This window comes from Bos grunniens, chromosome 24 (assembly GCF_055505025.1).
Source record: "Bos grunniens cultivar Pamir isolate PY7600 chromosome 24, Bosgru_T2T1.0, whole genome shotgun sequence".
In the NCBI taxonomy this organism is placed as follows: Eukaryota; Metazoa; Chordata; class Mammalia; order Artiodactyla; family Bovidae; genus Bos; species Bos grunniens.
In genome coordinates, this window is record NC_141188.1 from 58766206 (window position 1) to 58781011 (window position 14806).

Genomic DNA, 14806 nt, shown 5'->3' on the forward strand with positions numbered 1-14806 from the left:
TTTTAGACTTTTTGATGCAATAGGTCTTTGCTTAAGTGATTCTGTTTTACTCATACATTTGTGAATTGGTAACAAAGCAGACTACACAGTCTTTTGACAGTCTGTATAAAAGAGGATTAAAATAATGAATCAATCGTATAATAATGATAAGTGTTAGAGTTGTAGAATTAGCACAGGGCGTGAGAAGTGTGACAGTGTTACGTTCTGTTTGTATACTGTTTCTCTTCCAGGTCACAGTATAAGCAAATGTATTTCGTTTTCCAACTATAGGTGGCAATATTTGTACTGTTTCTGTTTAATGGTATTACTGTTGGCTTGGGAGTTGTTTGTTGGTGGAACATAGAGATGGGAGGATAATTTAGAGATGAGGATAAAGAACCTAGGTTTAGGAAACAGTGTTTTCCCAAAAAGATCAGTTCTTTACTAAAAACAAAGTGATGTTTCTCACTGTGGGCAGTATCAGGAATCATCTGTTTTCTAGACTTTTCAAGGTTCCTTTTACCCAGAACATATCAACATTTGAGGGAAGCGCAGGCGTTTGGATTTAGGGAAAAGCCCCCACAACATACGAATTGCACAGGAAAGATCTTTTTCGAGCCAGCCTCACATCCTTTCTTCTTGGGTGCATAAGGACTTCTGAATAATTCCATCTGAGTTGCACAGACCATTCCATAATGGCCATCACTGACTTTGAGAAGGAATTGATAATCGTCACGACTCCTGAGTATTGATTTGCTGGAGATATTCTTGGTTCCTGAGGCAAGAAGGAGGCTCAGGTTCTAGCAGAGAGAAAAGCAGTGAGTCAGGATCTGGGACATTTATTTCATGAAAATGTAAGATATCATTATAATCATAAGACTTTGTTCTGAACCCATGTGGCCTGAATGCTAACTTTATTTTAATAGTTTTAGGTGAGAAAAGCCATATTACATAAACGAGTCTGGGGTAACAAATTTATTTTTTTTTTGGGGGGGGGTAACAAATTTAAATTTGACACTTTAGTCGACTTTTTGTCCCTAATTTCAGAATCCCATATGGATTCAGAACTGGCCGAGTTTAATGGCGAGGGTATCAGATTCCCTTGCTGTCGTCAGACTCACTGCTTGGTGTCTTCTTGGCAGGCAGGCAAGCATCCAGCGAGAGGCTTCGTATTCTTTTTATGCCTCCTGCTCACTAGGAAGAAAGGGCCATTCAAAGGTGACTTAGTGTAAAATGCTGCACGTGATGTGAGGTCTATCCTACGCAGAAGGACCTTGGCCGGGTTTGTAGGGTGGGTGGCCCCAAGAACGAAATGAACTTGCCCAGGGAACAGTCCCATTCCTGGTTAGGGTCATGGCCCATCTCCTGGGACTCCTCAGGGCTTCCCAGATACACTGTTCTTCCTTTGGAAAAGACCCTGATGCTGGGAAAGGTTGAAGGCTAAAGGAAAAGGGGGCCGCAGAGGATGAGATGGTTGGATGGCATCACCGACTCAGTGAGCAAACTCCAGAGGATGGTGAAGGACAGGGGAGCCTGGCATGCTGCAGGCCATGGGGTCGCAAAGAGTCAGACTTAAGCGATTAAACAACCACCACCAAAGATACCCTGCTGTGAAGTTTTGGTGGATCCTTGAGTTGCTCAGGTCACCTCCGTGGTCACTCCTGCCTTCCAGGTGGAGACGATGCGTTCCATCTTCTGTGTGACTCGGTCCCTGCGGACTGAGGGAGCAGACTCAGGAGGGGATCCTGTGGAACAGCCACAAAGGCCTGAGATGTGCCTCTGGTGAATCTTTTGTGTGTGTGTGTGTGTGCGCCTCTGATTCTTGGTCTCGCCTCTGTTCATCCAGTTCCCATGGTTTAATTTTACTTCCCTGTTCAGCCTCATTCGAGGCACGGCTCTTCCCGGCCTCCTCAGGTGCCGTTCTGGGTCGCGCCTTGGGTCTTTTAAAGCATCTCATGAGGCTGGACGTGCCCTTGTGGGTTGCTGTGGTGATGAGGTGGCCGCAGTGAGAAAAGATGGACAGTGCGCTCCCACCTGGCCAGAGGTCACTCAGTTGCCCCAGGTGAACATCTGTTTTAACGTTTTAAGCTTCAGAGTTAAACTGTTTCTTTGTGATCTGTGCTTCCAGTGCACATTTGGTCACCACATTAGATGTCATCAATTCGGGGACTCCGGGGCAGGTAACCTGTGAGTGAGTGAAAGTCGCTCAGTCGTATCCGACCCTTTGCGACCCCTACAGTCCATGGGATTCTCCAGGCCAGAAGACTGGAGCGGGTAGCCTTTCCCTTCTCCAGGGGATCTTCCCAACCCAGGGATGGAACCCAGGTCTCCTGCATTGCGGGTGGATTCTTTACCAGCTGAGCCACCAGGGAAGTCCCCCCGCCAGGTAACATAGCAGAAGACAAACTCTCTACTAACTTTTCCTGTTGTTTAGCTGGAGATGTTTGCATCGAAAGTGTTAGTTTATTTACATGTATTAGGTTTTGTTTTTTTTTAGTGCTGGAAGACACTTCGGTTTTCCCAGAAAAATGAAAGCAAGCCTACACTGCTTAGAGACTTCTTGTGCTTTGTGAGCACTCACAAAGTGGGTGTGTGTGCATCCCGCTAAATTCAAAGCTCTGTGTGCTTACGACTCTCCCAGCTACCTTCAGCTCCAGAATGGGAATCTGTTAAGAATCGTGTGCTTTTTCTAAGCCTCCATTTTTTCTCTCTCAGTTCATCAGTGGTTTTATCTTCGGGTGTCATCAGAGCGCCAGCTTCAACTTAGGCAGTTTGGTTTGGAAACGGGAAGGAGTGTGGGTTTCTTTTCTTTATTTTAGGCAAAACTGAGAATCAGTTTGCTTCCTTTTATAGTTTCTTCTAATTCTTTTTGTGCTTTGTATGCTGTGTGTGATTATTGGAGGCGGCTGTCATTACAGTCAGTCAGGTGGTTTTTAAACTTTGAACTGGCTGTGTCTCCTCCTTGCCTGTTAACTCCTGAGGATAAATGAACGTGGTTCTTGGATGGAGCTATAACCCAGAGGGAGCTGAACTCTGTGCGTTCTGCAGTATGTTTATGCTGATAATTAAGAAGTTGATATGGGCTGTGCTGCCTGCCTTTGAAATAGGGGTCTTAATTGTCTGCATGTTATTAGCAAAAGAGAACATTTAAGCTGGAGCTAAAAGCTTTTCCTTCTCTGCTGGGAGAAATGAGATGGAGAATGTTATTTATTGTGCAGCCACGAGGGTGGCAGAGGGGTGGGGAGAGACCGAAGAGTGTTTAATAACATGGAGATGTCAGTAATATAATAAGTGGAAAAAGTAGGTTACAGAACAGTGGGTGTGCTGTTTTTTCACAACAGTAGAATCCTATTGTGGTTTAAAGTGTTTATGCAGAGGAAACATGACCAGGAATGTAACCAACCTGTGATAGTGATGGCAGTTATCTTTGGGCAAAGGGATTGCCGTTACTTTGGGTTTTATTTCTTTACTTGCTAACTGTTTTGTGTATTTCTACTACGAACTTTTCTTCCCCCACTTTAATGTAAGAGTGAGTCTGAAAATGAAAATGAAAATGAAATGAAACCTCCCAAATGTAGATACCTCAAGCTTTGGGTAGATGGATACTGTCTGATGTAGATACTTCGAGCTTTGGGCAGCTGGGCAGTGTTTCCTGGGTCGGGCATGCTCTGTCAGCAGCCCCCTTTGTGCTTTGGATCCGAGGACATTGAGGTCATTGCACTGCCAGCGGTGCCTCCTAGGAGCCTCGCATGGTGGGAAGCGGAGGGGAGAGGTAGAAGGTTGGTTATTTTTTCAGAAAAAGTGGATGTTGCATCCGATTCTTTTTTTCACCCAGCAGTTTGCAAACCAGGTGTTTCAGTTTCTCTACTATGGACGTGTACGGCTTGCATTTTCATCCTTCAGGGTCTTGTGGTTGCTCAGAAGTCGTCTGAATCTTTAGTAGTGTTCTAACTTTCTCCTGTGTGCACTATGAAAAGTGTGGCCTGTGATCAAACTCAAATTTGTTTCTATTTTGTTTTCTTGGGTTTTGAGTGAGAGGTTTTGTCGTTATGTTATTGCCGCATTGAGGTGTTATCTAAATTGAGTGTTTAGATATCAAAGTGATAACTACACATAGCCATAGTCTTAGGCAAAAATAATAGAGTGGCCGGAAGCTCTTCTCTGTTTGCCTTCAGGCTGAGTAACGTCCCTCAAGTCTCAGTGCTTCCCAGGGTATGTTTCATGGTGGTTCCTTCCCGAACAGAAGGACGGGGTTGGTCAATGCCATGTAACAGCAAACCTGGGACGTGTCTTTATCCCCCCTCCCCATTCGGCCTTTAGTATTTGTGAAATAAGGATGTGTCTTCCAGTTGATAAGTGTGTTTCGTGTGGTAGTAGGTCCTTCACTAGCTTATCTCCCCCGCATCCCTCATCCTCCCCAAAGTCAAAGTTGGCCAACCTTGTGTGTGATAGTAGATTCTTGGTGGTTGTCACGGCAACTGCAGCCTTAATCTCTCTTGTTCAGTTATGATGTGTCTGTTAAGAAGCTCCCACCTGGACCGAAGGACGCGTGCCGGCTCAGTGGCGTCGTCAGGGAATCAAGTCTGTTTTTCACTGCTCCTCTGTCCTCAGCCTGGCCGGGTTCACAGCATTTGTTGGTCTGAGGTTGGCTGCCAGTGGCAGTTAGAGCTTTGTTCTCTTTTTCTACTTGCAGAGGGAAGATAATCACCTCCTGTGGCTTTCTGCTTAAGATTAAGAAAATCTCGTTCCCATAATCAGCCAGGAAATCTCCCGTTGTGTCTCTCTGGCCCACAGAAGCTGAGATCTGAGCATCCCTCAGCCAGCCAGTGGGAAGGAGGGGGGGTGGGATTACCTTTATTGTCTTACTGGTCCTGCCCTTGCCGTGATGGCCCACAGTGCACCTGTTGGATATCATCCACCTTCAGAAATGTCCATGGCCTCATGGAATTGCACGCTCCCTTTCCCCAGAGAGGCGGCCCAAATATTCATTTAAGTGTTGCAGAGATCTCTGGGTGATACCCTGCCACTTCTCTCCACCTGAAAGTTTTTTTTTATGTCTAGTGACTCTGACGTAGTTGGTCACTAGATCTATCCAGCCTCCGGCAGCGAAGAAGGAACAAGATTTTACAATAAACCTCTCATTTGGAGAGGGAGCAAATAAGGAATCTCAGGGTATGGTTGCTGGTGGAGCAGGAGTAGCAAGGAGCTCTTTCGTTGCTCAGCCAGTCCCGCCGCTTCTGGCTCTGCTGTTGTGTGTCCCCGTGAGGGTCTTCCTCGACCCCTATGTCCTGCAGCTGTACCTGGATGGATGGGAACCAGCAGAGCCCCCTCCTCTGGGGCCCTGCTTGGGTGTGGGCTTGGGACTTCAGAGTGGTATGTCTGGGGGTTCAACAGCCGAAGGCTAGTATCAGTTGAGTGGAATACTTGGCAGAATTGCTCCCATGAAAACTTAGATTCCAGTTTTTTTTTTTTTTTTTGCTTCTAGTTGATTCCACGGGCTGGTAAATGACAGCCAGTGATCTTACCCAGATGAAGTCTATGCTTTGGGAATTTCTGTGTCTTAGTGACAGGTCTCTATGCCCTGCTCATCCCATCGCTTCTGCCTCGAGGTGATTTGAAAAATAGTCTTGAATGAAGAGGCACCAACTTTGGGTAACAGAGAGCAGGGCACTTGAACTCACTTTGCTCAGAAAAACCTTCTCTGGACTGGGATTGTGGAACTCGCAGGACCCTCTACCTGCCCTGGCCCTCTTTGGACATTCCAATTTTGTTTATAGTGCAGTTTGTATCACAAAATGTCTGATAGTTGGGGATGCTTGATTACAAGCAACAGTGACCCACTCTGATGAATTTGAGCAGAACGGGATTTACTGAAGGCATTTTGCATAGCCCAGAAGTACCTGTCAAGCTGGAGAGTCAGGCCTGGGCAGTGGTCAAGGATAAAGGGAAGCTGGACACACAGAATCGCAGCCAGAGAGCCCGCAGGGAGCATCTGACAGGGCCCCAGGGACCCTGGACACTGCACGCCGCCTCCCACACTGTCCCCGTCCCACTTGGCTGCCGCGTGGCGGGCCTCTCGCTGTAACTGCCTCAGCCCTCCTGTTTCCTACTTGTGGAGGGCGTCCTCCCAGCCACTGTCAGGCTCAGTGATTCCGTAGGGAGTCCCAAGACCCGGAAGTGGGTCCACTGACAGTTAGAGTTGGTTGCAGCAAAAGGATAGCAAAGCGAAATCACAAAGGAGTAGAGGTGCCCGGAGTGACGTCGGAGATCAGCGGGGAGCTTCCGGGAGGCCTCCTCCAGGGGGTCGGCAGGGCGTGCTCCATTCCTCTGGCCACTGCTGGGACCACGTGGAGGAGGTGCTGTCTCCCAGGGCGTTTGTTAGAGACCCAGTCAGCGCCCAAACTTTTTGTTGGGAACGGATTGTCAGTGCCCCTGCCTACTGCTACTGCTACGTCACTTCAGTCGTGTCCGACTCTGTGCGACCCCATAGATGGCAGCCCACCAGGCTCCCCCGTCCCTGGGATTCTCCAGGCAAGAACACTGGAGTGGGTTGCCATTTCCTTCTCCAATGCATGAAAGTGAAAAGTGAAAGTGAAGTCGCTCAGTCGTATCTGACTCTTAGCGACCCCATGGACTGCAGCCTACCAGGCTCCTCCGTCCATGGGATTTTCCAGCCAAGAGTACTGGAGTGGGGTGCCATTGACCCGTGCATACTACCTACTAAAATTCTAGCTCCTGGGAGGAGGGCAGGTGTTGGCACAGTCAGTCTGGGCACCCTTCACCGTTGGGGGCACATTTGTGTTAGTGGACAGAGCTGTGTGCATTCAAGTTCCCAGAAGCCAGCCCAGAGCCAGTCTTGCAGGCGCACTTGGGAAGGACAGCAGCCTCAGGCCCCCTCCACTGCCTCTTTTCTGCCCACTCTCCCTTGTGTCTCTGGCGGGAAAACTCCAGCAGGAGCCTCTGACTGGGCTCACCGCCTCACTGCTGGGGGGTCTGTTTCTTCCCTCTTAGACTTTTGGTTTCTATTGTGGAGGATGGCCCCAGCCGGCCCCGGAACTCGAGCGTGGGAATCCCCAAACACAGGAAGTGGTTTCTGATGCTGGGAAGTGCAGCGTTTCTCCTCCCAGAGTCAGAGCCTGGGTGGGGAGTGAGGCTGAGTGGCCTGAGCCTCTGCCATGTGGCCATGAGGGAGAAGCTCTGATGCCTTTTTGCAAATTTCACCTCCTTGAGGGGGGCAGAGTGCCCCCCTACCCTGTGCCGTGGAGGGGTCCATGCTCTCCAAGAACCCACAGTACGACAGGGGTTCAGTGGAGACCTGAGTGAGGGGTTGATGGCTACTCGAGGTTTGTGGACAGAATATTCCAGACCGGGGGAACAGGGTGAGTGGATAGCAGATACAGAGGCTTGAAGAGCAGAGAGAGAAGCAGGGTGCCTGGGGCATGTGGGGCGGGGGTGTGGACAGAGGCTACAGGGGCTGATTTGGGGGGCTGGGTTTTTCTCAGCAGAGTTGCGGAGCCATTGGAGGGTTTTAAGCAGAGGAGTAGCAGGATCTAATTTGTGAAGTGCCTCTAGTGAGAAAGGATTGTTGTGGGAAGGACATGAAAGAAAGCAGGGAGACCAGTCCGGAAACTCCAGTACTGGTTGGTTGGTCGGGAGGTGATGGTTGGCTGGGGTGTGAGGAAGGGCATGGTGCCATGTGGTGAGGTGGATGGGTTTGGTGTGTATTTTGGAGGAAGTGCCTGGGTCTTGATAGATGTATATGGAGTTACCACCCAGGGTTTTGGTGTGAGCAGTTAAGTGGTCAGTTACCTAATAATAAGGGAAAAGGGGAGATCCAAAGGTGTGTTTTGATTAGGTTAAGAGTAACATACCTGCTCGGGCTTCCCTGGTAACTCAGTGGCAAAGAATCTGCCTGCCAGTGTAGGAGAAGCAGGAGGCAAGAGTTCGATTGCTGGGTCAGGAAGATCCCTTGGAGAAAGAAATGGCAACCTACTCCAGTATTCTTGCTTGGGAAATCCCAAGGGCAGAGGAACCCGGGGGTGCTGCAGTCCATGGGGTCACAAAGAGTCAGACATGACTGAGCACGCACGCAGTCTAAGGGGAAAAGACCAAAATGGACTCAGAACGCGCACACTAAGGGGATAAGACCAGAATGGACTCAGTACACCAGCAATATCCTCCTGCCCAGAGAAGGCCAAATCATCGTGTGCCTGGTGATGTGAACAGAAGTTTCTGTCTGCAGTTGAAAAGGTGTTGGAGACATGAGTTGAGACATCAAATATGACGTAGCAGAGCTGCGTGGAACTCCAAGGAGCCAGCTTGGTGGCAAGGAGCATCATTGGGTGTAGACCTAGTTTTACACTTGTACAAATGAAATATCAACTGAAGAATTTGAGTCAGCAAAGAAAGGGGCTTTGAGAATGTTTTACCTTTTGAACTAAACATCAAGCTTGAGAAGTACTGTTCTGATGAGTTCACAGTTCACGTTTTTGGATTCTCAGACCTTATTTCTCCACTCGAAGCCCTTGTATAGTCTTAGATTTTGTATATTGTTCTTTCATAACAAGCACTTGTCTTGTTAGAGTGAGGCTGGTCTTAGGACACAAAAAGATTAATAATTGCAGGAAGGGGCAGGAGTGACCTGTAATGGACAATTTGATGAATGGGATGAGGTGGGTTGGTAAGTCCCAATGTTGGTAATATCCTGTTGCTCCAGGGAGGAGGGACTTCCCAGGTTCCAAATCTTTTTTTTGTTTGTTTTTTTTTAATAATTAAATTGAAGTATAGGAAGTTCCCTGGCGGTCCAGTGGTCAGGATTCCACACTCTCACAGCTGAATGCCTGGGTCTAGTCCCTGGTTGAGGAACTAAGATTGCATATGCCACAAGTCCTGGGGTGCAGCCAAAAAAAAAATTGAAGTATAGTTAATTTACAATATTGTTAGTTTCAAGTGTACATCAAAAGTGATTTAGTGATACATACATATATATGTATGTATATATACTTTCAGATTTTTTTCAGTTATAGTTTATTACAAGGTATTGAGCATAGTTCCTTATGCTATACAGTAGGTCTTTGTTGTTTATCTGTTTTACATCTAGTAATGTGTGTATGTTAATCCCAAACTCCTGCTTTATCTCAGTTTCCCAGTCTTGTGGTGATTTTAATACCTGGGCAACAAGGACATTGTGCTTCTTTGCCAGGTGACCTTAATTCTGCAAAGTGACGGTTTCAAGCAGATATTCTGGTCTGGGCAATGGCAGTTTCAAGGATTCCTTTGGCCTTTAAGACATCTGTGGAAAGTAAAAACCAGTGTAAAATAATCCAAAGTGCCCTTCTTCTTTGGAGTGTATTTGTATTTTGAGGGGGTTTGGAGAAGCAGGAGATCTTTTCACTTGGAATTTTAGGGAAGGAGGATAGTTAAGAAGAAAATCTGAAGTAATGGTATAGACTAGGAAAAAGGAGGGGAGGTCTGTATGGCATGAACAAATAAGTGTTTTGTTTTTTAGACTGGCTGATCTGATGAGATTGTCCAGTCTGAGGTTCTGGCTTGCATGGAGCGGACACGCACGAGACCTGATGTTGTGCTGGGGACTGAGATGGTCAGTGACACACAGCCCCCACTCCGAGGGAGGGTCTGATCTACTTGAGACAAGCACGTGAACAGCAGCCCCTTGTGGTCAGTGCGGTAGTAGCGGTAACTGTGTAGGAGGGCAGTTGAGTCTGGGCTATGAAGGTGGGTGGAAAAACTGGTGTAGGTTTTGAACAGTGACATCTAAGCTGAGTTTTAGATTAAAATAAGCCAGTAGTTAAAAGTTGGGAACTTTCCCTGTGCTGGGTGCTGATGTGTATATCTGACAAAAACTAACTTGCAGACTCTTCACAACAGCTCTTGAAGGTGGGTATTTTGTAAATTCTTTTTTTTTTTTATATTTACTTATTTATTTGGCCATGCGGCTCTTAGGTGTGGCATGTGGGATCTAGTTCCCTGACCAGGGTTTGAACTTGGGCCCCCTACATTGAGAGTGCAGAATCCTAGCCACTGGACCACCAGGGGAGTCCTGGAGGTGGGTACTTTATCGCCATCTCACAGGTGGGCAAACTGAGGCACAAAGAGGTTGGCTAACTTGCTCGAGGGCCACAGAGCTAGGAAGCGGCAGAGCCAGGACTTGAACCGAGGCATTCGGGCTCCAGAGCCTGTGGGTGGGACCAGCACCTGGGGGGTGTCTCAGGGCAGGTCTCCAGGGAGTGGAGAGGGGCTACCCCTGAGGCCCGAGTGGCCAGAGTCACCGGAGGAGGTGGTTATCTGTGAACAGCCTTGGGGACCTTGTCAGGGAACCGGGACTTTATCCTGAGGCACTGTGAGAGCTTGTGTAGAGCTGTGCTTTGCTCATGCTCACCTCGCAGCCGGCAGAAAACGGACAGGGAGGTGGACCACGGTGGGCGGTCCCGTAGCTGGCTGGGCAGAGCCGGTGGCCGTGGCCGTGGGACTGACCACGTGGGGGTGCAGGAGGCAGAGAGTAAATGCCACAGGCACGTGGAAGGCAGATGGCGCTGGATGTGGCTACTGACCATTTGGACTAGAAAAAGGGGAGACTCTAGAATAACCATCACCACCCCACCCCTCCAGGTTTGCTTCAGGTGACTACTGGATGGGAGGAGAAACTCTTTTTTAAATTATTTACTAAATACCAGGTACAGTGGTTTTAAACTGGGTGGTAAGCCCCCTGACCCCCCAGAACCTTTGGCAGTACCTGGAGAGGCTTTTGGTGGTTAAAACTTGGGAGATGCTCCTGGCGTCCATGCGTAAGGCCAGGGATGATGCTAAACATCCTACAAAGCACAGGAAGGCCCCCACGGTAAAAACCTAGCAGGCCCCAGCGCCAGTAGTGCCAGGTTGCAGAAACCCTGCTCTAGTGTGCACCAGTTTTACACGATTATCTAATTTAATCCGTCCACCAAACACGTGGGGTTCTTAAATACTCTTTTTCACGTTTCTCAGACGAGAAAAGCAAAGCTTAGCAAGTGTAGGTGGCTTGACCAAAGCCCCAGGGCCTGGTGAGGGCCAGAGTCGGAACTTGAACCCGGGCCTCCGGCGTCCCGGCGGAGATGTGCCCTTTTCAGTTCGCCTGCGGTTTTGCTCCTCGCAAGGCTGCAGAGGAAGAGGCACGTTGCATTGTGGGGCTCCTTTTTTCTGTCGTGCTGGCTCCAGACTGGAGCAGGCAGGAAGGAAGGTGGTTATTTATACTCAGCTCTGCATAGGATCGAATTTTCCAGTCCCGAAGGTCTTACAGCAGGGAGTTCACAGGAGTTACTGTCTGGATGTCGGCTTTTCTCCTGCACATATTCATATGCACCATCTTTGCCTTTTAAAAACACTGCTGTTAAATTCAGGTAAGATGGAAAAATGATAACTTCCCATTTATTTATAAATTCCTATTTCTTCCCTGTGCATATTAACTATTGCAGCTTTCCAGTGATTTAATTATGGAGTATCCCTTGGAGGAGGGGTTGGGAGGGTCATTCATGACCACTTTGGGTTTAGAGGTAGTAGAACTATTAAAAACACCTTGATTTGCTACAGGTAAGGAGGCCTTCTGAGAATCAAGTCAGTTTTAGTGTGGTCTGAACTGACTAGAGGGCTTTCTGTAGTTCAAGAGAGTGTGGCGCTTCGATATCTGTCCGCTTTTTAGTGGTAGCTCTCTGGTTTCCCGGCAGCCTTCCTTGGTGGCCTGGGATGATAGAGCCCCAGGGACAGAGTTTTCGCAGTCAAACTGTCTAACGCCAGGTCATTGGGCTTTTCATGGTTGTGCATTTTAAGGTCTTTGGGTGGTGAGCTGAATGAGGCTGCCCTACTGAGCCTGAGATAGGTGTGTGTGGGCCTGATTCCTCCATGTGGACCCCAATCCTGTTAATAATTGTGTCCAGCCTCATAGCACCCAGCGCCTGAGCTGCCGGGCCCATCCAGTCAGTGTGCAGTTTCTGTCCTGTATCCCTCGGAGCTGTTGTCCTGAAAGATGCTGGGGCTCCCGCATCCAGGCAGTGCTTCTCTGGGTGATACCTGTTTGCTGCACCTTCCACTCTGATGCCAGTGCTGCTGGAAAGGAACCGCTTAGGAGTTTGGTGAGCCAACAGCAGGATCTTTAGCTTTCTGTTAGGAGAGTTCATGTATACATAGAAAATCAGAAAAAAAAAATGGAGGAAAGGAGGACTTCAACTCTACAGTGTGCTGGTTGCTGGCCTGGATTATACTGCATACAACACTGAACTTGAATGTGGTGTTTCCTTTTCAGACTCCTTGTGTAGATTCATTCCTATAATACAGAAGTAGTCATAGGACATTTTGACAGAGAAATGGCAGGGGGTAATCAATGAAAAGAGCACTTCTAAATTAAGTCCAGTATTGAAGAATAATCACAAAAATATCATGATATATTCACTAATTCAGTGCAGTTCAGTCGCTCAGTAGTGTCTCTTTGAGACCCCGTGGACTGCAGAATGCCAAGTTTCCCTGTCCATCACCAAATCCCAGAGCTTACTCAAACTCATGTCTGTCGAGTTGGTGATGCCATCCAACCATCTCATCCTCTGTCATCCCCTTCTCCTCCCGCCTTCAATCGTTCCCAGCATCAGGGTCTTTTCCAAGGAGTCAGTTCTTCGCATCAGGTGGCCAAAGTATTGGAATTTCAGCTTTTAACATCAGCCTTTCCAATGAATATTCAGGACTGATTTCCTTTAGGATGGACTGGTTGGATCTCCTTGCAGTCCAAGGGACTCTCAAGAGTCTTCTCCAACACCACAGTTCAAAAGCATCAATTCTTCAGCACTCAGCTTTTTTTATTGCCCAACTCTCACATCCATACATGACTACTGGGAAAACCAACGGTAGCTTTGACTAGACGGACGTTTGTTGGTAAAGTAATGTCTCTGCTTTTTATATGCTGTCTAGGTTGCTCGTAGCTTTTCTTCCAAGGAGCCAAGTGTCTTTTAATTTCATGGCTGCAGGCACCATCTGCAGTGAGTTTGGAGCCCCACCCCTGCCAAATAAAAGTCTCTCACTGTTTCCATTGTTTCCCCATCTATTTGTCATGAAGTGATGGGACTGGATGCCATGATCTTAGTTTTTTGAATGTTGAGTTTTAAGCCAGCTTTTTCACTCACCTCTTTCACTTATATTTCACTATATTAATGTTGCTGCTGCTGCTGCTGCTAAGTCACTTCAGTCGTGTCCTTCAGTCGTGTCCGACTCTGTGCGACCCCATGGACTGCAGCCCACCTGGCTCCCCCGTCCCTGGGATTCTCCAGGCAAGAATACTGGAGTGGGTTGCCATTTCCTTCTCCAATGCATGAAAGTGGAAAGTGAAGTTGCTCAGTCGTGTCTGACTCTTAGCGACCCCATGGACTGCAGCCTACCAGGCTCCTCCGTCCATGGGATTTTCTAGGCAAGAGTACTGGAGTGCCATTGCCTTCTCCGATATTAATGTTACTGTTACTCATTGCTTACCTGATTTGGCTTAGGTGGTTTTTTCCTGTTTCAAAATTTCCTGATGAGGAATACCTTATTCTAATATTGCTTGCCTTAGGCAGGACAGTTAATCATGGGTTTCCTTTTCTGCAGTGGGAAGACAGCAGGCAAAAATTATATAGTGTTTTTTTCTTTTTTTTAGGCCTGAATAAAGTACACACTCCTGAGAGAGAGAACATCAGTGAGGATTTCATGGGTTGACTTAAATTATTTTTATTATAATGTTTCTTAAAATATATCCAAACATTAAAGGAGGAATGAGCATGTTTATAGTGCATAAATCACCATAACTCTCACTGTAACCAACACACAGGTTCATTACAGATCCGATTCCCGACCTAATTCAATTGAGACTTTTGTTCAGTCACTAAGTTATGTCTGACTCTTTGCAACCCCATGGACTGTAGCATGCCAGGCTCCCCTGTCCTTCACTATCTCCTGGGGTCTGCTCAAATTCATGTCCATTGAGTTGGAGATGCTGTCTAACCATCGCATCCTCTGCTGCCCGCTTCTCCTTTTGCCTTCAGTCTTTCCCAACAGCAGGGTCTTTTCCAATGAGTTGGTTCTTTGCATCAGGTGGCCAAAGTATTGGAGCTTCAGCATCTATCCTTCCAATGAGTATTCAGGGTTGATTTCCTTTAGGATGGACTGGTTTGATCTCCTTGCAGTCCAAGGGACTCTCAGGAGTCTTCAAATTAACTTCCTGATTTAAATTTTTTTTGTATTTTTTTTGCCATGCCACATGGCATGTGGGATCTTTAGGTCCCCAACCAGGGATGGAAGCCATGCCCCCTTGGGTGGACGTGCAGAGTGGTAGCCACTGGACTGCCAGGGATGTCCTGACTGCATGGTTTTTAAGGTGGCAGGTGGTGCTGACTTATTAAAGCCCCAGCTGTCGTCTGCGGATGTCCTGGCTGCTGGGACAGGTTTTCTCCTCCTGACCTACCATGTGCCAGGTGATGGTTACTCACTCTGTTTTCCTTTGTTCCCATTACTCAGACTTTTCCTGTACCATGTGCTGTTAGCGCACAGAGACACCAGTGACCTGAAGTCTTGTTATCTGGAGACATAGAGGCATTACCGATGCCCTCTTGATTGTGAAGACAAGACTGGTTTTAGCCCCAGAAGTCATGGTGAGCCCTCCATTACTTAATGTGGCCATGTCGATGGTCTTGAATGTATTTGTATTAATACATTAAGATCATCATGGACCAGAAGTAGTCCTCACTCTTCACCTTGCAGGGATGGTTACTGTGGTGGGTGGTGGAGCCTCTTTGGACAGCCAGTGTATTTTGTCCATCAG

At 47.7% G+C, this 14806-nt stretch overlaps 1 protein-coding gene and 1 long non-coding RNA gene across 18 annotated transcripts in view; both read left to right on the forward strand.

Annotated features, from left to right (window-relative positions):
• The window catches only part of NEDD4L (NEDD4 like E3 ubiquitin protein ligase), a 375462-nt gene that overhangs the window by 6547 nt on the left and 354109 nt on the right, over positions 1-14806 (forward strand). Inside the window, exon 1 of one of the 17 annotated variants that reach the window (XM_086373640.1) lies at positions 11268-11372. The exons of the other annotated variants lie outside the window; for them this stretch is intronic. The gene's annotated coding sequence lies outside the window, so the exon portion shown is untranslated. Of the gene's footprint in view, positions 1-11267; positions 11373-14806 lie in introns of those variants that run through there. 17 annotated transcript variants of the gene reach the window in all.
• The window catches only part of LOC147346347 (uncharacterized), a 71699-nt gene continuing 68279 nt past the window's right edge, over positions 11387-14806 (forward strand). Inside the window, exon 1 of the long non-coding RNA XR_015154128.1 lies at positions 11387-14636. This is a non-coding gene — a long non-coding RNA (uncharacterized LOC147346347). The remainder of the gene's footprint in view (positions 14637-14806) is intronic.